This window comes from Syngnathus acus, chromosome 22 (assembly GCF_901709675.1).
Source record: "Syngnathus acus chromosome 22, fSynAcu1.2, whole genome shotgun sequence".
Lineage (NCBI taxonomy): Eukaryota > Metazoa > Chordata > Actinopteri > Syngnathiformes > Syngnathidae > Syngnathus > Syngnathus acus.
The window spans coordinates 6,718,274-6,745,587 of NC_051106.1; the positions used below are offsets into that span (position 1 = coordinate 6,718,274).

General features: G+C 42.4%; 1 protein-coding gene across 1 annotated transcript in view; it reads left to right on the forward strand.

The window, feature by feature from the left end:
- pacrg (PARK2 co-regulated) overlaps positions 1–27,314 on the forward strand; it is a 111,007-nt gene that overhangs the window by 13,517 nt on the left and 70,176 nt on the right. The gene's annotated exons all lie outside the window — the stretch shown is intronic.

Sequence of the window (27,314 nt, forward strand, 5' to 3'; positions counted from 1 at the left end):
GGACACTATCAGACGCACTTGGGATCCAGAATTACTATGCTGAGGCTTCAGGGTAGTGATCATGTTTCCGATTTGTCATTGCCGATTCGGAAACGATTGTAGGTGTTTGTTGATTTTGAGCTCACGCCCAAAATATTATTTCATTGCACAGTTTGGTGGCATTGTGGAGCAAAGCAACTATGTTGAACTTCGGCGAGGAGTTTCATGTACTCTTATTTATATAAATATATGGGGGCGAAAAACCAATTTCTAAATATATTATAAAATATCAAAAATGCTGGAAGCTTACACACATTTCTGTTGTCGTGGCTTGCTTCGTTTTTTACCGTGCCCGACATCTGTCTCGCTTCCCCACGTTTGCTCTGTAGAACAACTCCACATTACTTCCTCATTGTCTTGAATTACTGCGGGAAAGACCCATCCATTAACCGACCCACGCTTTCACCACGGTAGTACCTCAGCAGCCACCGCCGCTCTTTGTCTTTCAACCCGACTGCGTTTATCTCCTTTGCTTGCAAAATGGCTCGTACAATCCACCGGTAGCCTAAGGCGAGCTACTGGAGCCACTCTGTCAAGTCACTTAGACCTGCTCAAATAGTAGCTAGAGCTTGAACACACCGCTTTGTCTTACTGGGGGAGCAGCTAGGCACGGGACAACATTTCTTCCACGTCAAGTTGAGGTCATCGCAATGCGAATCTCTTTTGTGCATCCGTGCCAGGTACGAGCAGCTCCGCCGTTTATAAACAAAGTGGCGGCTACACCGAATCGTAAAATAAATAAATGGGAACGAATGCTTCCAAGTAGAGCGGCAGGCTCTTTCGTGAGTTTACATTGTTGACCCGAAGCTGTTGACTTAGGCTGGACCTGGAGGAAATCAAGAATAGACAAATCAAAGTGAGATATAGCGGAGCCAAAAGAGAAAACAATTGTGTGGCTGTCTATCAACATCAGGATGAGTTGGTATGGGATGCAGTGTGTGTAAGTGTGTGTGTGTGTGTGTGTCCTGGGAGGATTTCAGCAGGGCAAGCTGCTGGAAGTAATCTTGCGGCCCTGGCCTGATAACAGCTTTTCACCTGCAGCCTCTCAGCCAATGTACAGACTGCCATCAATCCAGAATGTTTTGCTTTGCTACAGATGGAAGGCTGAGGATGATGGAGTGACATTTTTTTATTGAGAGTGATGAGTTATTTAAGGAAACGCTGTTAGTCTGCCGTGATGCTCTTCTGTGTTTCTCTAGAACTAGTCTTGTTGATTTTGTTTGAAATTCCACTTTCACTTGATGTTAATGACTCCGCCTACTGTTTGTAGAAATGCCTGCTTCAATAATCCAAATGGGGGGGGGGGGGTATTTTTTGCAGCCATGACCAATTTGTTATTTTTGCTTGAAATGTCTTTTCACATATTCATTGGCATGCATGTCATCATGTTTTGTGACGCTCCCGACTTAATGGGCCTTCAGCTCTCACACGACTGACAGATAATCAATGACCCACTCAGCTGGCCTGATATGCCGACCTCTTTGCAAGGGGTGGGGGGGGGTCGCCTCAGTCCTGCAGTGCCAGTGTAAACACTATGGATTCTCATTTGGACTTTTTGACAATATTGTGGCACATCTCCTGTCGCCCGCCATCCATTGTGCTCTCTTGTGTTGTGTTGTGTAGTCCTACTTTGACAACTAATACCCAGATTAGTACAGTGGCAACAATGGCATGCTTTGCCACCATTCAAACTTTTTTTTATCTGCGCAACGTTTTTTTTTTTAATCACTGCACACGAATGTTGTAGAATAATAATCACAGATTGAGATGATAGATTAAAATAGAAGACAGATTATCAAATGGTAGCAGCAAACAGATGGGTTTAATAAAGTAAAAAAAGAAACTAGAAAAAAAAGAAACTTCCCTTGCAAAATATTGGATGGGAAAGTCATCTCAGTTTCACACATGTCATCCCTTGCCCAAAATCCAATCAAATTTCAGGCCCACCGGGGCAGGCCCACTTTTAACCATGACGTTCTCAAATCAGGATGCTCGGTCAAACATTCCCAAGAGCGGGAATCTCCTTTCGTAGATTGCGAAAGGATTTGAACTGTGACGCAAGTGCGTATGAAAACTGCTGGATCAAATTTGACACTATGTGTGTATTTGTGTGAGTGTGATGCCCAGGCAGCAGTGTTTAATGCTGCTGTCCCACAGTCTTTTAATCCAGATTATCAGGAGTAGAAAGTCACTGACTCTGCCTCAGAGCTCACACCAGCCAACCGTTTAGTGCGCTCATGCACGGACCATTATTTTGCTCTCCCTTTTGAGGCCAAAAGAGTGAATCATAAATTCGCTCTAAACACTTTCCACGATGCTGTTTTCATTTAACCTGTTAGTGTGATCCACCACCTCCCCCTCAAGCAAGATTTGCTCCGTCAAGGTGATAATCTTCCATTGTCCTGTAGGGGGCGCTGTGTATCCGGACAACCAGCGTTTTCTCAGACCTCCCATCCACTGCACTCCGCTTGACCCATTTCAGCGCTGCAGTCACAATGTTTTTGTTGCATCCTTTGACTTTCTACTGCGAGGCAACAAAAATGGCATCCATATTTGATTAATGCTGAAGTCCATAGCTTTTAATGCTATTCCCCAACATCTGCTTTTTTACACCAAAAGGTTTTCTTGTAGGTCATGAAGCTGTGCTACTACAACTACTTGTTTTTTTTTTTAGATACTCGCCGTAAATTGGCAGATTCTTTTTCAACCTGTATCTTTGCTTTCTGGAACATAGCTGGATGAATGTTTGGTATCATTTCGTTTTTATGTTCTTGCCGGCCCCCCGACCGTCTCACAACTGGTCATTTTCTACTCAAATTGAGTCCATCAAATCTTCTCGGACTCCCCGCAGAGAGCAACAGATGAGGCTTTAGTGTTTTTTTTTCCTCTGCTTCAAACCTCTCTTTAAGTCTAATCATACTTTTCAAGCCCAACAATGGAGGACAAGCCATCATCTCCTTGTGTCTTTTTCCCAGCATACTCCCCGGCGAAAATTACCCGCCCCAACATGAGACGTTTCCTCAATGGGGGCCTGTTGTTCCCCTGTTCTCCTGCACCATGCGAGCACTGCGGCGCGGCGATATTATTTACCGCCGGCATTTAATTGGAATCGGCTAGCGTGCGGGGCGACCAACGTAGGGAGGCCGTTTTAGAGCTCAGCGAGCATCAAACGTGGAGGATGAGACTCATCAAGGCACTGTGGCGAGCTGGGGTTGTTTGTGAGTCGTTTGTAACGTGATGTCATCGCGAGGAATTTCACACACTGCCGGAGCGTTTAATGCGGCTGGTGTTGGGATGTAACCGAGGACAAAAACTTTGTCATTGCACTTGAGTGGAGTTTTTAGGTATCTATTTTTCCAACAACTTTTCACTTAATATCTGAAAACCGGCATCAGCATTCTTACATTGTCATATCAGGACATTACTTTTTTTGGGTTTTTTACATCTCCAGATTTAAGACAAACTTTGATCGAGTGGTTGTCTGTGATGTTGAATCAAAATCAGTCGTTGAGCAATTTATTCCACTAAAATGGCAGACTGATGAGTCATAAGCACTCAAAGCACTTAAGAAAGTTATCATTTGTTAATGGACCAAAGGCATAATGTCGACTAAAATAGAATCTAATGGAACACGAAATGGTGACAGTGAAACAGACCTCCTAATAAAGCACTTTTGATATCAAATGTAAGCACTTAATTCCCTGCCCCCAATTAACCATCCATTTGGCTATATCCATTTTTTTTTTTTGGTGGTGAGCTGGTCTAGTTTAACTGACTTCAGCTGAAACGTTAGCCCATCTAAGGCATTTTGCATTGTGCGCTAGCATTAAGCTAGCAGACATTAGCATGCGTTTGTTCAATTCTCTTTTAAAATTGAGCAGGAAATTGCAAAAGAGTTATTTTAATCAAGAAATAATTAGACCTCAACCTCCCTAGTGGTATGCAAAGAAGAGACTATTCAGTTGCGTTTAACTTTTTTTGTTCAATACATCTGCAGTTAGCACAAAAATAGCGGGTAAGCATTGTATAGTGATAATGCGATTTGTACAAATAAAGGCCTCCCCCCCCAAGAGACGCCTGCACCATCTGCAGTTGAGTAAACACCACTATTTGCGGAAATGATACGATTAAAGGCATCATCCTGTTTATGCCTTTGCCAGTGATAAATGTGTGATGTTTTCTCAACTTTTTTTAAGCCCCTCAAGTCTATTAAAAGCTGCAAATGAGCATCCCCGTATGTGCGCCGAAGCAAGCCAAGTATCAACTCGCCCGCTCGCAGGTTATTACATACTGTCATTGTTTAATTCCTGCTCATTAAATGCTCCAGACAATGAAAAAGTGCCTCCGTCTTGTGACAGCCTCTTTGTTAACCCTCTTATCTTCCATTCTTGCTGCCTCACTCTCTCTCTGGAGCTTTTGTGGTTATTGTCAGACACTCAAGGACCATTTGACGGCGTTTCCGAGCCGCCGTTAAATATTGCTGTTCATCTCTAGGTCGAAAACCTGCAAGCGAAGGAACATTTTGAATGATTGAGGGGAGAACATGTGCAAGCCTTGGGGTGTCACACATTGAATGGCGACCGGTGATATAAGATGTGATAACCCGCCGTCCTTGCATGCAGAATTTAATAATTGTAAACAAAGGCTTATTGTACATAAGATGAGGAAAAATCTAAGTAAGATTCTTTCCATGATCACACTTGTCTGATGATTTATTTATTCATGTATTTATAATGAAACCTACTTGAAGTCTCTGCAGTCTTTGCCTCTTTGCAGCAACCATTTATCTAAAACAAAAGTGTGATTCATAATAATGTCTCAACTCCTCTCTCGGCTCATCAGTACGCCACTAATTTCTCTCCGCAGAGGATAAAGAATATACATATGACGGAGTGTTTTTATTGAACGGCAAAGAACGTCTCCTGTACGGTGACTCGATTCAGTTCCATTCTAGTGAGCCGTGCGGCAGCGAGTATATTTCCCTTCCCTTTCTCCGGACCTGCTGTAACTCCAGTTGTTTCAAGGAGCCTCATTGGAATTAGAAGAGTGTGAGCTGCTCTGACAAAAAATCAAGCCAGCAAGAGAGAGCTCGGGGCCCCGCGTGCGCTCACGTAAACTAAAACGCACTGCAGAAGCATCGAAGCACGGAAAAGCTGAGATGAGAGGAAGCGAGCAGACAAGAAAAGCGTTCCCCGCTGTAATTACTTTCATTTCATGGCCTCTCGCACGCACACTCATTAGGTGTTATTGCTCCTGCAGAGAGCACAGGTGCAGAGTCACGACTAAAGGAGCTTCATTATTTGGCCTCGATGCCTCTTTCGAGAAAGTAATAGAGACACACAATAAAATCTAGCATGGAAAGGAATAATTTATTCTCGTAAGATTTGAACTTTTTCCAAGTCCTTAATAATTGTGCTTGATTCTTATGCGTTTTTAAGAAAAGAATTGGCATTATCCCCCAAATTACTGATCTAAATTATTGATCTGTAATTTGTTATACCAATGTGCTCGTGTAAGATAAACTTTTTTAGTTTTAACCGTGTCAAAAAAGTTGTTCTGTTTTCTTTTTTGCTTTGCATCTGTTATGCAGTCTTTGACTTCGGTGCCCCCACAAAAACAACTTTCTTCACGATATAAAGTGAGATAAACTGCAGGCCTGGAAATGGGAAGGGAAAAAAAAACATGCACGTAAACATTTTGAGCGTGTCCTTGTGTCTGAAATGAACTGTGCTCGACTTGAGATGTTTTATTTTATGTATGCGTGCAAATCTAGGTGAAATTAGATCCAGATTAAAGTGGAGAACCACACATCCCTGAGGTTTTAAAATAGGGCTAAAAGGAAGCCACTCAAGTAAAAGATGTCATTGATGCTAATGTGATACTTTTTGATAGGATGAGTGTATCATCATTTTGGGGCATTTTGGTGTTCAGCATGAGTCACTGCTCCCTCGTCATTTAAAAATTTGAGTGGTTATTTGGTGCAATCAGTTATCATCACTACACTAAGCCCAGCTACAGTGCGCTAGTTAGCTAGCTAGCTACACCCTAAAAGCTAGCTGGTGGTTAGTACCTTTCCCGTCTTCTATTTCATGTGCTTTGTTCCCATTTGCCTCGTTGCCTTTGAGATTTTATTCATTGCCATTTGTTCTGAGCTCCTGTCCTGTCGCTGCTAGCTTCCAGCATGCACTTATTTGTTGTGGATTAGTTATCGCCTTCAGCCAGTCTCCCTTAGACAAGAAGGCGACACAGTGTTTCAAATGAGGAAGCGCCGCAGTGGAAGAAGTAGTGTTCCAGGTGTGACAAATGGTTTTAAAAATGGCTCATTGGTCAGCTAAAGGGGGTCCATTAGCGAAATTAGCATACGGGTGCGGGGAGGTCAGGGCTGGCCTCGGTACCGGCGTGTGTTTGATGGACAGAAATGGACAAAGAGTGCACATCGATTGTGTAGACTTACAAACTGAAGGTTGGCCAAGATCATTTAAAGAATTTGGAGGAGGTTCATCATCCACTTTGTACCGCGTATTGCTATCAGGGGTTTAGCATTAGCTGCGTGACTGATATATTTTCCTATAATTCATGACCTGCTCTCTTCCTTTTATGATCATATCTAAGGTAATCAATGAAATACATTGGCCGGATCGGTCACATCCATATACTTAATGGAAATAAGCACAGCCAAATAATTTATGTTAGACTTGCATTTTCACTTTGAGTCATCAGCCTGAGTGCTTTTATAATGCAAAGAAGGTTTACTGTCACTGACACACACACACACACACTCACACACTCACAGTGTCAAGAATTCGAGTGATTAATGGGGCGGTAAATGAGATTGTTACTGATGTGTGCTAGCGAGGTGAGCCGAGGTGTGGGGCGCATCAACGCAAACAGCGTGGTGATTCTGCCATGCAAATTGGTATCTATTCAAATTTCAGCTACAGCTCTGAAAAATGATGCGGAATATAAATGATGTGGCGCTGTCAGTAAGGTGAAAGCCTTTAAACACCTTGAAATATGATTTGTTTTCCAAATACTGCAAAACCTGTGTAAACCATGTGCTATTTAAAAGTTGTTTTGTGAGACTCATGACACGAGAATATTTTGTGTGTTCCGAACGTTTCATGACTCTTGCAAATCTTGGACGAGAAAATATTTAGAGAATCCACGCCGTCCATTTTGAACAATATTTGTGTGTTTGCTAGCGGTAGTAGCCTAATGTGTTTATTCATATGTCTAAAAAAAAAAAAGGCCTCCTCTTGGATTGTATTTGCTTCTTTTTTGTTGTCAGTGTTCCTCTCAATAATCCGTAGGATTGCACGCAACAAATGTCTTCAATGTGCTGTCTAATGCAGCGGATTACGGAGATTCCGCCGGGATCAAAACGGGCTCTGCCAATCTGCTCTGCCGTCGCGAGTGAAAAATGGAATTAATCATACGAATTCTTCTCTTTTTTTTGCATATCACTGTGTTCAACAAATTCAACGGGAAAAATAGTCCTCGTAATTTGTGGTTCCCAAAACGTTCATTATTTCCGCAACGACACCAACCTCGTGTTCGGCCTTGCGTTCACAATGGACTCCTGAAATATGGCGCATTTTACGCGCCGATTTGTCAAACTCCCGACAAAATAAATCACGGCCATTCGCGCGTAGCACATCTCATATCGTAAATGAATGGAACATACGTTATCTATATGACCTTTTGTTTTACATACGGAAACCATTTGCGAGATGTAAGTATTCCCGTAAGAAATCATGTCAACCCGAAAAATCTGTTCCTGAAACCGATAAATGTCACAGAAAAATACATTTTATAAGCAAGGTGAGTACGCAAGAACTAATACTCTGGATTCTGGAAGGATTGATTCCATATATAATTGATCTAAATGGGAAACGTAGTTTTGAAAGTCCACCAAACTGAGTTTGACTACCGGCACGGAAAAGTTAGCGGTACCACTCAACGAGGCTAAAATGTATAGTTCAAAGAGCAATCCTTTCATCTGAACAAAAACACTTGAATGCAAAACACCAAATAGCATTTGACCCCAACAGCAATCTGCTTTTAGAAGGAAGAAAAATCTGAAAAGCTTCTCTCAACAGAGCGTTCCTCTGACTTTCCTCAAATAAATCCGCACGTCCTCCCTTCTGCCCTTCTCATGCATTTCACAATGCAATAAAAGACCATCTTCACGCGGGGGAAGCGGGGAAATTGTTGCTTGGGAGAGGCAATATATGGCTCGGGAGATAAGAGAGCGGAAGGGCTAGCTCAGGATATTGGCTGCTTAAGGTTCTGATTTACACTCGGAATACAGCGACGGAGCGGACCTAAGCTAACCGTCAGCACGTATGTACGTAATTCAACTTTTACATACGGCTGATTGGCAGCAGGCTTGACGGGCGGGTGTAATGAAAACCAACCCGCCTCCCGCAAAGTAAGATTGTCAGAGGGCCCACGGGCCTCCGAAGGTTTCGTCTCCTCCCGTCCATCTTGTCCTCATCTCCATCCATCCACCGACGTGACATACTCGGGAAGGCTAACCTGTCTTCCGTCACGACATTGTGTGGTTGACTGGTAGATGGATGATTAAGATGGTGGCCCAGCCATCAATTTTCTCAAGGCGCAACCTGTCAACATCCTCGTACACAAAGCAACTAGGCTGCCGGATAAAATAAATAAAATAAAACGCATGCACACACACCGACATATCAATTCTCATTACCGCCAGCCTCATTGTCCAGAAAGTGGATGTTTTTTTTTTTCTTCCCCCCCTCCCGGTTATCTCCATCGGCTACGCGCGCTCCAAGATAATGCTCATTTATTCCGAGCGGTGTTTACACAGGTTAAGTGATGTGCTGAGAAGAATGGCATTGGCTGGCCTTTATTCAAACACAATTGGATCTATCGCCCGGCTCGCCGCTTAATGCTTGCGTTCGAGTTTTTGGTGACAACAAGCGCGGCACGTCGGGTGTTTATCTCGGAAGAGTGATCCGGGTGAGGAAAAATAGCTTTGCGGGAAGATCCTGTTGACTTTTCGCTATGAGACTTAAATATCTATAAAGCTTAAGGCCTTATAAAACACACACTCGATGGCGCTGCGTCATAAAGCTCAGCACTAAACAGGCTCCTGTTGACTATTTTTTTTGCACGGAGACATTTTATTCCCTAGATTTTATCTTAACCCGTAGTGAAGAAATTAATATTTCTGTATATTTTCACTTCTTAACAATACCCAAATGTCCCAATACTATTGAATATGCAGGGAATGTCAAATGGGTGCTATCATGAAAAAAAAAAAAACAATGAAAGAAAAAAACGAAAATTGTGCGTATGGCCACCAATTTAACGGCAGAGATAACGGTTTTAAAACACAATTACAAAGTTATGCTGAATGAGCCGCGCTTCCATTGTGTATCGCTAATCCCGCTATCAGGAATTTCCTTTAAAGCACATCAGCCCAAAGTGGACTAAATAGCAAAGACATCCTTTTAAAGCCACTCTGTGAAGAAGTGCAAGAAGGTCTACTTTGTGACTTTCAATTTCCTGCTGTAATTAATTTTCCAAAGGGGAGATTAATGGACCAAGAGTAGAAGCGTCGGTGCACGTAAAATTTGGGAATAACTGGACGCGGATAGAAAGGGGTGTATGCGCCGTTGTGGGAGTGAATAAAACGTATTTAATTTCTGGCAAACGAAAGCAGCTCCATTCATTCCATTTATATTCAGTGCAGGCGTGATCGCAATCAGTATTTGACATTTCGCAAAAAATACAGTAATGATGAAATAAAATCAAAAAATATTTTGTCATACTTTCTTCAATTCTGCTGTGTGCACCTTTGCCACGAGCACAATATTTAAACATACAAATAACCGCTCCGATATGATAGAAAATGCATTCATTTGATCACGACGCATATCCTCTGGCTGTTATGATTGTGTTTAATTTTTCACGAGGCGAGCGCATAATCTATTGAATTATCGATCGTCTCGCCAAGCGACACCATCACAAACGGGGCCGCCCGTGCCAGACGAACGGTTTGATAATTTTTAACATGCTCCTAAATTTGATTTAATCACTTATTGTTATGAGCGCTGTGATGTCCAGGTGCAGCTGCATCAACGCTTGCCTCGGTGTTGTTGACGATTATTTTTCAGTGACCAATTTACGATTAATCAATGAATTTTAATTGTATGCGATGGTGTAAAGCATGTAGAGTAAGTAAACAACTTATAGATACTGTAATTTCCTCTGCATTGAGTTTTTGTGATTTTTTTTGAGGGGGGGGGGGCTTTCTGGTGCTGCCAGTCGCTTCTCCACAAATTTGAAACGTTGCCAGGAGGTAGGAGGAACGCTCGGAGGCACGCGATTTCTTCTCAGGCCATTAGCGTTCAGTCCATTTCTTTTTCGTCTCCTGCTGTTGGTGGCACGGTCAATAGTTAATTAAATCCCTGATCCGGGACAAAAGAGGGGGAGAGCGGCGCAGTTCATTCGCCAACGTACCGTTTTGACGTGAAATAAGGAGAAATCGCAGGTGTTACTAATGAGGCCCATTAAAGCGCCGCCATTCTTGCCAACCATCCCGAACGTTCCCGGGAGACATCCGTATCTCAACTGGCTTCTCCCGATGTCACTTTTTTTTTTTTTCCTGCTTGCCCTTCGCTCTTCTTCACTTTGCTAGTCTTATGCCCTGTTGTTTGCGAAAACGTTTTTTTTTCTGGTGGTGGCTATTCCGCTGTGGTTTCAGCAAAGTCCTCCTTTAAATGTGGTCCAATTCTTTGTGTAAATTGATGGAAACGTGTTAGACACCTGCGAGCGTTTCTACAGATGGTTCTAGAAGACAAGTATGCTTTGTTACTGGCAGTGCTTGAGTGTTAAACGGTGATAAAAACGGCACAATATGTCTCCTTTCAAAAATATCGGCTCCGTGATTCGATACGGTTTCCTGCAGGTGCGCTCCATCCCCTCGCTCCCCAACGATTGCAGCTCAAGTTCGTTTCGCTGCACAAGACGTATGGCCCTCGTGGGAAATAACCGCAATTAGAGGTCTCTGTCAGATACTTTGATATTGGCTGGTGATGATGTGAGCTCCCTCCCCGTATGTACCCGGCTACAAATGAAGCCGTCGTTCGTTACGACTGACAGGAAAAAGCAGCGTTGACATTTGCAACCCGTCTTCAGAGTGCGTGAGCTGCAAACGTCGCCCACTTGCATTTGTTTTTTTAAGAGATGCATGTTTGAAATAGCTCCCAGCGTTAATTAGCCATCCAGAGAATCTCGAAGGAGAACGCGCTGTTGTTTTTAACCCGCCGAGTTCAAGTTCGGGGTGCTGAGTCCGATCCATCCTTTTCATCTTCTCCAGACGGAGCAGGTCCAACCCCCAATGACACAAAACACGTCTGTAATGCGATTGAGACACGTTAGCAACAAACAGATTGGATAGGTGTTGAGGAAACGTCATCTGGATTCCCATCCCATCTTCCTTATTGTCCCTTTTAATGAGATTTCTATGTTCTTGCGTATATGACGGCTGCTGAACGCCTCCTGACAGATCCGTTCTGTTTCATCCGGCGCTCCACCGTCGCATGTAAATTTAATTATAAACATCTGCTTTGTGAAAGGGGATAATTAACTTATAGGGCTTGAACATCAGGTCAGCCCCCACGCCTGTCCAGCTTGCGCCTTGACCTTCAGGCGACGATCATGCTGCTCTTGACTTATCTCAGCTACACTAAGCTTTGCTTTCTCACCTTCAGCTTCTTTCCTCTGGTAATGATCAATTGTGGTTTATAAAGCTAACAAAAAAAACGTAGTCAGTATTTGGGTGAAATTTGAATGTGTCAGAGTGAACCGCCCCTCTTGACAACTTTGCCAAATAACCAAACTCTTTAAGGCCTTGACGTGACTGATGTGCAGTGTTTCCTTGCTTGCGTTCCATCAATGCAATCTTGTCGACTAAAGGTCAAAGTCAGCAGTGTCAGCGTGACGTCATTGTCAATGACATCCAGCCAGAAATACCCATTTCTAGAATCAATAAAGCCATCAATGTGTAGAACAAGATCGTTTTGCTAGCACAGGGACTTTGTCCAAAACCCGAGCATTTATGTTTTCATGGGGGATGAATGGATGTGCGTTATTGCTGTAGATTAGCGGGCTTAGAACAATTTCTCTTGAAATCGTGTTTTCGTGGAGATGATGACAGCTTTGTCAATGAGCAGTGGGCGAACAGCCCTCTTGTGTCAAAGCGTGCACGGCGGAAAGGCAAAAACACATTTGTGAGTGACGGGCGCCTCTCAAGCCTATAAATGATTTGTCGACTTTGAGAGTGTGACATTAAAAAGAAATGTAACAGTGAGAGTGACAAATGATTCAAAAGGCCAAGTGTGGTTTTGGAATGTGCTGCAATCAGCCCTATTGTGGTAGCGGCTCCATGAAAGTGCACAAAATCATAACTTGTTATCCCCTACTTTACTAGAAGTGCTCGTTGGTTGCGTATACGTGGGAGTCATCTGAAAGCCAACGTCAAATATGTTTTGATGCTGAACTGAAGTGCGCAAAGAGTAAATGACAGTGGATCTGGAAAAAAGCCTTAAGGGACTCCACATGTTGCGTTTCAGTGAAACATAATAACAATGTTTTTGTGTCATCGTTAAAGGGAGGAGAAACCTGGGATCTAAAAAAAAAAAGATTAAACTTTCCACCTATGAATTAAAATGCAAATGCAGCCTCAATAATCACCTGTTATATTTATGCTCTTTATTCCATTATGCAGTTTTCCAAACACAAACAGAGCTTCCCTGCAGCAATTTCCAAGTTAGATTCCGTTTGCTTTCATTAGGATGGAAAATAATAAATATACACCTGACGGATTCAGATTGAGAGAGGCGCACGTCTAGAACGCTGATACTTTTCACAGCGGGAAGAGCCAAACTGATATCAGCGATGCTATCACATCAGGGCAGATGGAGGGATATGGAATAAAGGGAGGGAGAGGGGGAGGGGAGGGCATAAGGACTTTCTTCTCCCCTGAGAAGAGAAAAGTCATCTCCGCTCACATCACTTCAGTGCTCCAACGCCTCTTTCTTCGCCGTTCCCGACATCTCGGCTGAGTTAATTGCAACGTTTGCCACCCGTATTGGTATTCGCGGCGAGCGCGGCGGACAGATGGTGTTTAACATTAAATATTATTAACACCTCCCAGCGTTGCACCATCCCCACTGAGGTTTCGGCGAGGTTGAGCAGATGTGCAGGTAGAATTAACACATTTACTAGCGTTGCGTTAAAGAGAGAAGAAGGATTTTGCAAGGCGCCTTTGTGTATTTGTTTTTCTTCTCCTTGGCATACTTTGACTTCAGTATGATAGTTATATAATCTGTTTTCATTCTGAAGTGAGTAATCTGGACAACCGGGCTTTTGCGGTTTGATAATAATATTCAACCTGGAACCTTTTCAGAGAAGTGTTCATTATCTGCAAAACAATGAAAAATCTCCTAATATTTGATACCGATTTTATTTGAATTATATTTCAAGGCATATTATTATGCAATGTTGTGAATTCTATCTCCCGTGTCCATAAAACTGCGGACTTTTTTTTTTCTTCTTCATTCTTCTCGAAATAAAAGTGCACTTTAACGCTCGAGGGACTGCGAGACTCATCCGAGAACGGCAAAAAGTCAGAGTGTGGCATGCCTCCTGGTGAACAACACTCCTTGGGCGGATCTGAAAGTGCCTTGAAATGCCTATGAAATATAGATCTAGTATATGTGACAGGAAGGCTCCATAAATGCATTTTAGTGAGCGGCGCAGGTGTCTGAGAGGACATGGGGCGATTAACATCGGGTGGGTCTCACTCATATACAGAATTCTACACGACAAGTAGTCCACCGTTTGCCGTCGTATGTCCCCTTTAAATTCACATTTTGCATTTAAACCCAGGTGGGATTGTGAAGACAAAATCACAAGAGAAAATTCTTTCAAAGCCAAAAAAAAACTCAAGCGGGTGTGTATGCTGTGTGTTTGTGTGAGAGGTGAAAGAGCGGAAGGAGGTAACGTTGAAGCCATCTTGTCACATCTGTTTTGTCACAAGTGAGGGAAGAAAGCGCCCTTTGTCCCTGTTGTTGTGACCCCTCAGCTGGCCACCGCCGTGTTACTATGGTCACCACACCAGTTACCATCTCGGGGACTCCCCCCACACACACAAATAGGCACCATTAGTTGTGCTCGGCAAAATACACTAAACATCAGATCACGGAAGATAAATACTGAATGAAAACTTTCCCTTTGTGTCGACTTTGTGTGCTGTCATGTGACAAAAGTCTCTGACAAACCAAAATGAATAAATGACACAAGGAATAATCGTTGAATGGAAATACAAAAGCAGCAAGCAGAATGTAGTAGGTGTGTGTAGCAAACAGAATACTATCCCGTGTTAAAATTAACGCTAATTTGCAGCTTGATTGCGTTGCGAGCACAATAGGTTTTAGTCCGATTAAAAGGCGCCGCCCGCCGAGACGCTGTGGATATGAAAACGGCGGGAGAGCGTTAAAACAGCAGTGATTGCAGGTGAACCGTTGAGCCTGTGCCGCTGAACTTAACAGGTGCCAGAGTTACTGCTCCGGTTACCCTGGAGACGGAGATTTAAAGGGCAGATGTCGCCGGGGGGGACGGGGGGGGTAATGCTTCTCGACGTTTCAGTGTCATCTCGTTGAAGGAACACAGGTTATGCGTGATCGGAAGCCTTGAGCGTCACTCGACTTATTATGTCTCTGCTTTAAATTTTACATTTTAGTGAGGGCTGTTTTTGTTGTTGAAATATGAACTCGAATGCAGTGGAAGGTCAAACATATTTCACCGGTTAGAAATAATGGAAGAGTTCAAACTCATCATCATAAAACCTTTAACTGGTCTGTGGTACTTTGACTTTAGGAGTTTAATTTATTCAGTGACCAAGTTAATAAAAAAGTCCTAAAAGTAAGGGACTTACAAGTACCTACTTGACCTTATTAGTGGGCTTGCAGATAGTAACTAGCCCTCGCTATCATTAGCATTTTGATTAATTAGCTAACAACAATATCCAGCAACTTTATTTATTAGTTTGCTAGCAGATACTAAGTAGCCCTCGCTATCATTAGCATTTTGATTACTTCGCTAACAACAACTTTATTTCACGGATAATACAAGCATTTGACACTTGCGCTCGTTAATTTGTCATGTTTGGTTTTGGAAAGCGAGTGTATCACCCTCAACACAGTTTTCAGTATGCCAAATATAACACTCAAGTAATTAAGTAATGAAATCTTGGTTCTCTTTTCTAAAAAGAGATAATGAACGTCTGGTGTTTTTTTTTTCTCCCAACGCTCACCTCTGGGGCTCTAACCCGAGTTAAAGCGATTACACAAATAAGCATCTGCGCTTCATTCCCCCAGCACTAGATGAAATTATAATTGAGAGAAGCGGACATATTGCAGAATTAGACTTCTTAACTATGCTTCTTGCTCGGGGCCGTCTCCGCCGCCTGTATGCCCGCCGCCGCCGCCGCTGCTGCGGTTGTTCTTTGTGATCGTGTCAAGCGTTTGTGTTGTTCTTCCACTAATTTACTCTTTGTCAGGAGATGCCACAGACATTAGCAGCGGTAATTAGAAATCTTCAAACTATATCATTTCATTTAGCAAGTTGTCTACTAGCTTAATGCTACAGTGTTTGTGCGAACCGCTTTCATGAACCTTTGACCTTCTCGAAACTTGTGAATACAATTATCCCGCAATGTTTCAACTTCTCTTAACAAGGAGCTGATTGGCAAAATTCACAAGATTCTGTCTCAATGAATAAATCTTGTTCAATTAGAAATGATATTTAAACATTGCTCTTCAAGTTCATCTTGACATTTCAGCCGAAAGCCGACTATCCTAATTTTTTTCCCCCTCTTTAATACGACCTTAGCTCCCCCTTATGATCAGGCAAATGTGCTGTCCTTGCAAACCCGCTGACAAGGCATTGCAAATAATATAAGGATCACTTATTTCCCTATAGTGTTGTTAGCAGAGGAAAAGGGTAAAAGGAACTGAGTGACAAGACGGCAGGAAGCTCGTGGCGGTTGTCAACACAAGGGAAGCACAAAGTTTTCTTCTTCAGAAGTGAGCGATGGCTGCCATTACGTCGCCCAGTGGGTGTAAGCGGGCGACATTAGACAGCATAGGGAGAGTGGAGCCTGCGAGCAAAATGGAGTGTGAAAGTATGAGAGCTATAAAGATTGGTGGTGGGTGGGCTCATTTAAAAAAAAAAAAAAAAAAAAACAGCAACAGAGTTCTTGTGTTATTTGAGAGGGTCTGACGGCGTTTTAAATGGAATGTTCTGTCCTGGACATGGACCGCACAGCAGGATGTGACAGCCACTGAACAAATAGGTTGAGGCAGGTTGCCGACTGTTCCCTTTGTCATAGAAAATATGTATGAGCGTACCATTGTGTAGGATATTCGTATATATACATATATAGGAAATGTAAAAATATTGGGAATCATACTTCAAATAAAAGCTTCTATGGGAATAGACAAAAGTATGCCTGCAATAAAAAAAAAAGTAGTATAATATAAAAAAAAACATCACAATAAGCGGCAATCTTTTTAAAAGCTGCTTTTTATCTGCAGTGCAATTCAGTCAGAGGAGATTGCTGCTTGCTATTCCCCCCCCCCCCCCCCCCCCCCCCCCCCACACACACACACCTCTCTCTATCCGCCAGCTGTGGCTCACCTGCACCCATCACGCCAATATGGCTTCATATCGCCGGCCGACAATAGGAAGGCCGTGTGGCAATCAAAACAAAGACCCGACTGTGTACATTTGATTGAGAGTCGCGGCGAGGTGAGGAGAGGGTGAGGCCAGGAGTCTAGACGTCTTGGGGATAAATTGAAAATCGGTGCGATACAGACAAAAGCAGCTCATTTCTTTCCAGGCGAATCTTCTCTTTCGCTACAAAAAGTAGGAACCTTTGGAGTGTAGCGATTCACATAGCTGACTTTTCTGCACCTGATGCAATTTATGTGGGAATATTTATCTAAATCCGTGTCCTTTGACTGACCAGTCACAGAGCGCATGCAAAATTTGATATTTTATATTATATACAGTTTGTTATATTATCCCAAATCCGCAAAAAAAAATATTGGACATACTTTGCAATAAATGTCAGTAAGTGCAATTCCGACACCATCTAGTAGTGATTGATGATATTACAACTTAAATCACAATCTGCAAAATGAATGAAAATGAAATTAGCCTTGATTTTCATCACGTCTATTTTGAATCAACATATCCGTTGGAATAAATTACCGCCAGTGTTTCATCCCACATTTAAAATTTGTTTTGCTCGGGGAGAAGGCTAAAACAATTCATTCAAACCTCAGCATAACCCACTGAACCAATTTCTCGTGTTGTTTGCAAAGCGCACCCACGATGGCTTCGAACAAATGAGCTTCCTATTATGCCTGCAAAACCCATCACAAGAAATCTCCTATAATTTCTCACGCTTTTAAGCACCTTCCCCTGTCATTTCTGCACAAGTAATGAGAATGGATGTCGACGAATCCCATCGGTGATGAACGAGGACAAAGCCAGAAATTGTATCGGGTTGGCAAACAAGAGTACCCCGACGTGCGTGGGCGACGCGGTACAAACGGGTGAATCGACGTATTCCCCGGAAGGAAGATGCAAAAAGGAGGTTGAAAGAAGTGGGAGAGGAAACGGTGAGATGATTTGGCGGTGTCGTGTCACAGAGGTGTGCGTCACCGTCGCGCCGACCAGTTTGATCGTTTCTCGCTCGCACCCCGGGGAGATCATTAACCGGTGATACGGAGTCTATCAATCCTAACAGAATGCAACTCTTGCCATCTGTCTGACTCTTCTTTTGTTTGTTTGCGTGCTCCTCGTGTATGTTCGGCATCACGCGTTTCTAGTTTGGAAACTCCCTCGGGGGTTTGAGAGACAAAGGAAGGTCAAGGTCAACGTTGATGTTGATGAACATCTAATATCGGGTTCCAGGCGAGCTTTTTTTGCGTTTTGTTTGAATGGAGGTCTCGGCAGAGATGATTAAAAATGAAAAGGAAGAGAGGCGGGGCAACTATGACTCACCAATTTCCTCTTTAGTAATCATGAAGTACTTTATACAGTGGCACCTTCACTTTGAGCTTTTCTTGTCAAACACAAAGAGAAGATCCAAATCAGTGATGCAGGCCAAATGGAGTCCCTAAAATTGCTTTTTGAAACACCCAAAGGCACACTTTTCTTTTTTTTTTTATCTCTTTGGGTTTTGAGAGATTTTGTTTTGTGGGTCTACTCAAGATAGACATGCCTACTAAATTGAATGTGGCTAAGTGAAACTAGCTTTTCTTTTAATTCTGCACACTGAATACTTTGTACGTTATATATTTGCAACATAAACAGCCCATAAAAATTCAAGTCACAGATGCTCATCATGGATAGCAATAAAAATGTATTTATCATTGAATCATTTTTTTAAATCATTGATGTGGACTAGAGAAGGCTTCTCGCCTCAGCAATCCACTTTATGCTGAAATCCTTTTTCCTTATACTGGGTAAGAGTGTGAAACATTAACACATTTTATAAATATGATAAATGAATTTTGTCCAATTGCTAACACGGAGCAGCCAAAAAGGCACTCGAAGGTCAAATAAAAGCAAATGAGCCCCGGAGATATGAAATGCCTCAGCACATGTTTAACACATATCAACACAGCCATAAATGCAATGTGAGGGGCAATAAACGAGCATGCTAATAGCTTTTTTTCCCCCTTTCATTTTTCTCTCTGCCGCACACACACACATGCATACACAAAATAATTCATGGTGACTATGAGATCTAGGCAAAAACTCATTTTTTGATCCATCAAGCACCTTCTTTTCCATTTTTTTCTCCACTTTGTTCCACCTAAGAGCTTTTTAAAAATTCATTAGCGCTTTTGCACACAGCACGTCTGGGAGACTCTTATTGATTTTTTATTAATAGCTTGTTTGTTGTAATAAATTATTTTGTGCTCGGGCAATGAATATGTAAAGCTGGCTGATTGGCCCCCGGCGCAACTTGCAGCAGAAGAAGAAATCATAGAAAGTCTTCACTCATCTGAGGGGGGGAAAAAAAACAAAGTAAACAAAGCCCGAAGTGGTTTTTTTGATTGTCCTATAATGTATACGGCCGCTGGCCCTCGCTCAATCGATAAAACACAGTCCCCCCCCCTCATACAGCAATGAATATAAATATGCTTAGGGAAACTGTCGTTACATCAATATGACCTCCTGGCAGCATGTGTGAATGTTAGCGTCCGGGAAATATCAATAATGATAACAACCTCACTTCTCATGTCGATGAATGAAGGTGAGATTCAAGGTGTAGATTAAACAGACACATAAGTAGAGGAAAAAAAAAACTGCAACTAAACCAACATATTTTAGTCCGCAAAATGTATAGTGCGAATTATGTTTTCTTCTTAAAGTATAATCATAAAGTATTTTTTATTTACATGTATGTAGTATATATCAAACAAAGATAATTAACCATGTTGATTCATGCTAATGCTAGCTTAATGCTAACACTCAATGCGAAATGTCAGAAACGAAAGGAGCATCGATGATGCGGTAATTGTTACCATGAGCTCCGGATATTCTAAAACAAATAGTGCAGCAACACATGTAGAAAGACAAGATGACAATACTTCTGTGTTTTGTGGCTGAAAGAATGAAAAGATAGAAAGAAAAATGGCATCAAATCATTTTGTTGCAGAATTCCTCAATCATGACTTGAATGAAAATCTAAAGAACAACAAGGATAACCGTCTCCGGCATCCCGCCAGCTCTCACTCAAGCGTGTCTTGATGCCGCCGTCCCACTTGGCTCTATTTATCGCCTTTCTCAGACTTGTTTACTGTGGCTCGTCGCTCCTGCGCCTGCAAAAAAGGGACACTGCGCCTGTCTCTGGTGCCCATATAAAACTTTTAGTGGGCTAACAAAGTGCAAGATGCTGGGAGGGATGAGTGAAGTCAAGGATGAAACGGTGTTAAGTAGGAAGTATTTACTGCTGCTTGTAAAATGTGTTGTGTCCATCACAGCTTTCTGGCTTATCAGCAGAATTTTTTGACTGACTCCAACCTGAATCTAAACAGAGATTTTTCATCAATGTATGATTTAACATGGCTGACATTTCGGGCAGAACGTCTTTTTGGGGGGTTGGGTTTCCGGTTTTGGGGGGGAGGACAAAACCCTTGAAATGTCGGCGGAAAGATGTTATCCTTCGGTAGGCACATTCGATCATCCGGCCCATTTGTTTGTTAGCGATTCGGGTTTACTGCGCCGCCAAAAGCTACGCCGTCAGCCTGCTTCCGCCTCACGACAGCTTAAGTATTCAAAAGTGAAAAACAGAATCGGTTAACGAAAGCTGCGGTGGTGTTTTGGGGTTTGATATGCATTTTCAATGATGGGATAAGATGGAGTGGTGATCAAAAGCGGCTTAATGCATCTTAAATCACAGCGGGAGTGGCCCTACTATTTTTAGAAAATCAACATATCGCAGAAGTAGAAATGGACGCCCTTGGAAATCTTCAACCTTTTGCGTGTGGATATTAGTCGTAGAATCTTTCAGTACCGGTATCAAAATTGTTGTGCACATGAAGCCCGATATTATTTCTCATCTGAAATGTGGTCCTTAACATTCCGGTGGCTTTAATTAGATCCTCACAGTAGCACACTGCAATTTACATGTTTATGCTTTTTCAAGTTAATTAGCTTGCTCGCTCAGCCAGACCCGACGCTGCCGCACTTGGCGCCCGTCCTTTCTTTTTTGTTCCGTTCACCGAAAAGAAGCTTATTTTGACGCACACAATGTCTTGACGATAAAATAAAAACAAAAAAATCAGGCATTTCTTTTAATAGCAACTGAAAGTTGCTGTTAGCGTGCCAGTGAGGGGGTTATTGTTTCCGCTCAATCTAAACTGAATCATAAAAGATTTTCACGGCATCTTCCCAAGTAACTCGACAATAGAATAAATAAATAGAATAATAAAATAATAAAATAAATAGACTATATACGTGCATTTCTCCACTATACAAGGGGTGTGAATAAAAATGGAAAAATTCAATGAGATTTTTTTTTTTTAATTGAACTTAATATTATCAATGTTTATGCGAAAATGTTGTGGTCAGTCAATCAATCCGTCTAGCGGGGAAAAACAAAAATACGTCTAAGTATATTGCCCTCGTCCTCATCAAAGACGAAACAAGGAGGACTCTATTTCTTCGTCCCTGCTTGTTTTCTCCAAGCCGAAATATTATCTTGTTTATTCTCTGGCGAAACACCACCTACGAATGACAGACGACACCCACATGGGAAAAGAAAGACACGTGTAAGACAGTCAGTCAAGCAGACAGTCGAGTCACCTCTGCTGCCACTCATACTTCCATGCGAGTATGCTGGAAAGGGAAAGAAACAAGCCAGGCCTTGGAGGTGTACTCCCACTCTCACTTTTCATCTGGCATCAACACACACACGCGTACACACACTGGTCCACACTGACCTCCATTACAATGTAACTCTCCAAGGTAGATAAAGTCGTCTTGCTTTTCCTCATCCCTTCGCTTCTCATTAAAACCATCACGGCCTTTGACGATGACATACATATATTGGCCACAGTCTGTTGTCTTTTTTTCTGGAGCAGGGTCCCTGCTCTAGGCCCACCCCCTTCAGGGTAAAACAGCTGATGGTTTTGCTCGCCGCTAATTGAGAGAACTATGCAGATGAAAAGTAGGAAAAAATGGTTTAAAGAGTCCAAAACACGCAGGCCAGTCATTTTTTTTCTTCTGAAGGTGGATATTCCGCCATAGATTGAGCAAATTATTGACACAAATTGACACCTTGTCCCTCATGTCTCTGATTGGTTGTTTTCTCTCAGGCACGATGGTTTCTTAAAATTGCTGCACTGTGATTGGTCAGTCAGCGTTTTGGAGGTGTTTGTTTTATAAGGCCAATCCAAAGATGTGTGAATCAATTTTATCTGTGGCAATAACGTTACGTTTAAAAAAAAAAGCAGAGTCTCACTGACTGGTCTTGTCCCTTTCAAATGCAAAAGTGCTGAATTTGCAGAAAATAGCTTTCAAGTCTCCTGGGATACCTCTTCAACCAGCAGGCTGCATCGTTACGGGCGATGTTTTGTCGGAAAACATACCCGCGGAGCCGCTCATGGCTCTGTTTGAATTCACTCGGAATCTTCTAAAGCAAAACTGCGGGGTGTTTAGACGTCTCGACTTGCCAGTCGCAATGTAAACCGCCTTCGTCTAATTACGGCAAAAGTTTGTTTTTCTAGACGCCTTTGAGTCTTTCCAAGTGGGGGAAGATCGGTTGATTTGATCATGCCGTTCTCTCGTATGTTTGTTTACACTGATTTTTTTTCTCCATTTTTGCCATTCATACATAGTCAGTGATTAGTTAGTGCTACAAAAGAAACTCAAAGCAGATGGATAGTGTTTTGGGTGGTTGATGGATGGCTAACCTTCCCTCTCCCTTCTTCCCGACCTGGAATGACACCATGTTCACCGAGGTGATCGTCAACTTTGGCACGGTCCGCTAACTTCACTCGTATCACTGTTCACACGTTCTGGGTCATGTGACATTGAACCATGAGTGACACCAGAGCGTTTCTCCAAAGAGTTGAGGTGTTACCACGGTGATAGGATGTTTGATTCAAAGTGGAAAAAAAAAAAAATGGAACTGTTATCAATTGTGCAGTATCCACTAACGATCCTGATATAAATAGCATTGAACTGAAAGTAATACAGCTAATAACTGGAATAGAAATGAGCGGCAAAGTTTACTAACAAAACTTCAAATGAGTAGTTTAACGTTATTGGCGTTTTGTTATATAATGGTTCTGGTAAAAATCTGTCACAAAAGTAAATAGCAAGTTGCTAAAAAGCATAATGGATAAAGATTTGCATAGAAATGATCTTAGTCAGATGTTGCTAACAAATAGCATTTAAAGGGCCTGGCTAAAGCTTAAAAGCAGAATATTTCTTGTCAGCCTGTCAAACTCTGAATAATTTTACATCGTTTCCCTTTTTGTGATCGTCATTAAAACAGAAATTTGTCACACAGATGCTGCTGATATAAATCGCATGTAGCTAAAAGCATAGTGGCTAATTTTACCTAATTTTAGAGCAGCTTCACGAGTGGCAATAAACTAAGGGAGGATATAAAAATGCATTAGCAGGAACGAATATTATTGTGTAAACAATGAGCAACCTGAGTGCTGCGCCGCCATTATCGACGTTATCATCCATATGTTCATCGCTGGGACTGATTATGTGCTGCAATGCTCCAGTGGGCACGTTCCGCGCATTCGCTGAGTGTAGCAAATATGCCTACCCAATATCATCTGGCCTCAGAGCTGCTTCTATAATGCATGAAGATCAATATGCTGTGGCTTTGTGAGCCAGGCCGATATCGAGGATTCCTGCCAACTGCCCAGTCATTTAAAGCCATCCGTGCATTCGGATCGGTCCGTATTTGGCAAAGACACGGTTCGTTTTTGGACTGTTTATGTCATTTGCAGTTTGTATGACTGGCTTTTGATGGTGCATAATCAGCAAAAAGCTTTCCATTTAAATCCTTGATTAAAAACGTCAGCATAACTCCATTTGGAACCCTAACTGAGTCTAAAACTTCAATTCAAAGACCATAAAGCTACGGCTCAGGAGAACACATAGTATCGAAAATAACTCGATGGGTCCAAGAATATCAAACACTGTAAAAGATTAACAATTTGGTTTCGTCTGCGTGTGTACATGATCCGCAAAAATAGCTTTCGGAAACGACACACTGGTAATAAAAATCGACAAGCGTGGGCAAAAAGGTATTAGTACAGATGGAGAACATCTGCACTGCATTAGGCTAAATGTAAATAACGTTTTCCCACAACTGATGCATGGCCACAGTAAGTAGTCCCCCAGCTAGAAGACTACACCAACAGTGTGTGTTTACTTAAGCGTTCCATGCACTGGCTTTTCGATTTAAAATGCTCAGACTGAGAAATGCACAATATTTAAAAGGATTGCCCTTATCATTTCCAATGTTCCAGGAGGATCCATTCTCTGCAGTAAATTCACGTGATTAATGACGATCCGGTGTGGCTCTGGCTAATGTCCCTAATTGCACCCCGGGCGCATCGACACGAGCGAGGAGAGGTCTCGGTAGCACTGCACCAAGCCGACGCGGTGACGCCTCTTCGGCTTGCTAGAGTGACACTGATCTTACCCAGAGGAGCACTCAAAGGACAGAGTGGAGGGAATGAGCAGGACGCTGCGGGAAAAGAAGCCGAGTCGCTGAGGATGTTTTGTGCCAATGCAAGCTAGAGACTTGTGAGGTCAGCCGAGCGTTGCTGCTTTCACAGGTGGGACGATGATGACACCTGGGAAGGGACCAAAGAAGCCAAAATGATCAAATCAGTATTTCCACCTAGCAGTGTTGTTCAGATCACTTTGGTATGCGATACATTTTTATGTATTTTTTCAGCGCAATATAGCGAGCCTATATATTTTTAGCTAATTCTTCAGTGTACGTTCTCAGTTTGCGAGACAAGATTAGCTTTTTGTACCAAATCACCTCGCAAGCGTGGCCGAGGTTGAGGCAAGTTTGATGTTACTTATATAGTACCAGCTAGCTGGCTAGCAATGAGCTTCAGCAACTATTACTAGCTACATTGTGGACTCGCTCCAAAGACAGTAATCATTCCCTTTGTGGCGGCAAATTAGCTACACTTCCGACAAATAACATTTTAATGAAGGAATGCCAAACAAAAAAAAAACATGCTAATTGCTAAGCTAACCTAAGCCTAACACCGTGAGAGTGAGTGTTTCAACCCAACATTTCCCACAGAAAAAGTTCAACATCAACTATTTTCCAGAAGCTTCAGGACTAAAATCCTTAAATCCCTGCCATGATGCAAAGACGATTGTAAGTGGCGCCGCAAACAACACTCGCCAAAGAAAATGCAAATATGCCTACTATGAAACCACTACAGGATATTGCCAGCAGGTTGGCAGCCATAGAGCATGTTCTTTTCATAAGGTCCATCAATAAATAAAAACCGAAAGCTTTTTCAAGCATCACAAAAGCATGCCTGGGAGAGAGAGACGAGCATATCTAACACACGGAGCGATGCAACTGAAGCGCTGAACCGTAACGGTGCCCGAGTTGCATCTTACAGCAAAAAGCCATGTGATCTGGAGAGAGCTTCGAAAACATCAGAGGAATCTCCATATTCAAAAAGGTAGCAGTCGAAAGGAGCGTATCAAGAATTTCCAGGGAAGTGTGTTTGTTAAGAGCAGAAAGTTTATTATCGTGGACAAAAACTAGCAAACAAAAGTTGAAACAAAATGAAATCAAATAAAAACGACAAACATCTGGTTTGGAGGCGGAGACTCTGCATTGTGGGTGGAGCTATGTTATATGTTGACCATCTCGAGTACAGGACATATTAAGATGAGCAAAAACATAATTTAGGTGCCGTAGTAGTTGCTTAAGTGACTTTAATGACACACTAAAGAAAATCAAAAATGATTTTTTTAATTCTGATTCAACATTGGGACATACTGTATGTCAATGCCTGTCATATACCATTTCTGTGGCTCACTATTAAAGCCAACAAGTCCCCAGGCCACGTTCCCTCGTTTCTGAAAGCTGCTTGCCTTGTTTCCTTGTGTTAATTGGGGGCACGAGCGACACTGCAGCAAAATCTCCTTTTTCCTGCCGAGATTCTTCTCCCGCTCCTTCCAGGTCCCCTGTGATGCAGATACACGCTGCTGCTCTAATGATATCATAATTGCCGTTTCCCTGCACGGTGAGCGATGGCAGGCGAGCTTGAGCGTGCTTGCACCTGATAGACCGAGGAGCTAGCTCAGTACAAGTTTTGGCATCAAGGCCAATTCAACAAAATCCACTTGATGTTAATCCTGATCTGATCCAGATTGCACTGTTGACAGTGTAAATGTCAAAGCTTTATCTAGCATGGATATCGGATACCAAATTATTTTTGTCGTCTATATCTCCTTCATATTCTGGACTGATTTGCATGACAGGATGTATTAGCAAAACTTTTGGATATGATCCAGATTGCGCTTTTAGTAGCAATGTAAACGCCAAATCCTAATCCTAGTTCAACTTGTTTAAAAACGTATGATCCTAAAAGGAATTAAGGTCACTTTTACAAGGTACAAATGGGTTTTGGCACAGTTTGTGAGTCCTTGAAGCTGTTTTCTTTAAGACCCGAACCTGACATGAGTAAGCGCGGCGCTCGCACACAAATTCCGGCATGAGCACACATCTTTTGAGAGGCATGCAAAACTCGAGCGACTTTGAATTTCATTCGCCTGTGCCGCCAGGCCTCCTGTGCGCCTGCACTGACGGCAGGCAGATAGTGCGCTGGCGTTTGAACAATAATTTCCTCAGTCCGGCTGAAGTCAGGCTGCTGACGTTCCAGTTTGCTTCTCTGAAAACTCCCTTCTTCCTCTCAGTAATCCTCCGAGAGGGAAAGCAGAGAGAGAGACCGGATTGCTGACAGGGACATCACTTTTCTTCCTCGCATGCCTTGTTTACAGTCTCCCGCCCGTTGCTGCTCTAGCCACCACTCTCCAAGGAGCCATAAAAAACAAATAGGGGCTTTTAGAGAAATTGCCTGTGTGCTGGCGATTAATAATACTTGCACCAGCTCACAAGAAGTTCTCCTGAGGCAAAAAAAAACAAATATTGGAGAATTAAGAGTGCAATGTCCCTAAATTGGAATGATGCAGTGCTCTTGTCGTTTTCTAAGTAGACAATCCAAGTTTCGCTAAGCCGCACCCCCTGAAATACAGAGTGACCAATCACAGCGCAGACAATTTAATATGATTTTATTTCCCCATTAAACTTACATTGCAATTTCAATTTTAATTCGATTAAATTGATCAGCCTTGATTGAGTGTTTATTTTGTACCCAAAACAAAGAAATACAAATCTACAATACACATTTTATCCCACACTCAAACACCGTGCTGCTATTCCCAAAATCCGAAAGAATTAAAACGCATTGCATCATTTTATAATGATCATTTTTAAAACGGGTCACCTTCAGTTGAGTGTTAAACTCTCTTGCTGTTGAAAAAAAAAAAAAGAAATGCTGACTTTTAATATGAGCCATTACATTCATTTAGCATGTGGAGTGATCCCACAAATCATTTGACCCGCCTTGTGTAAA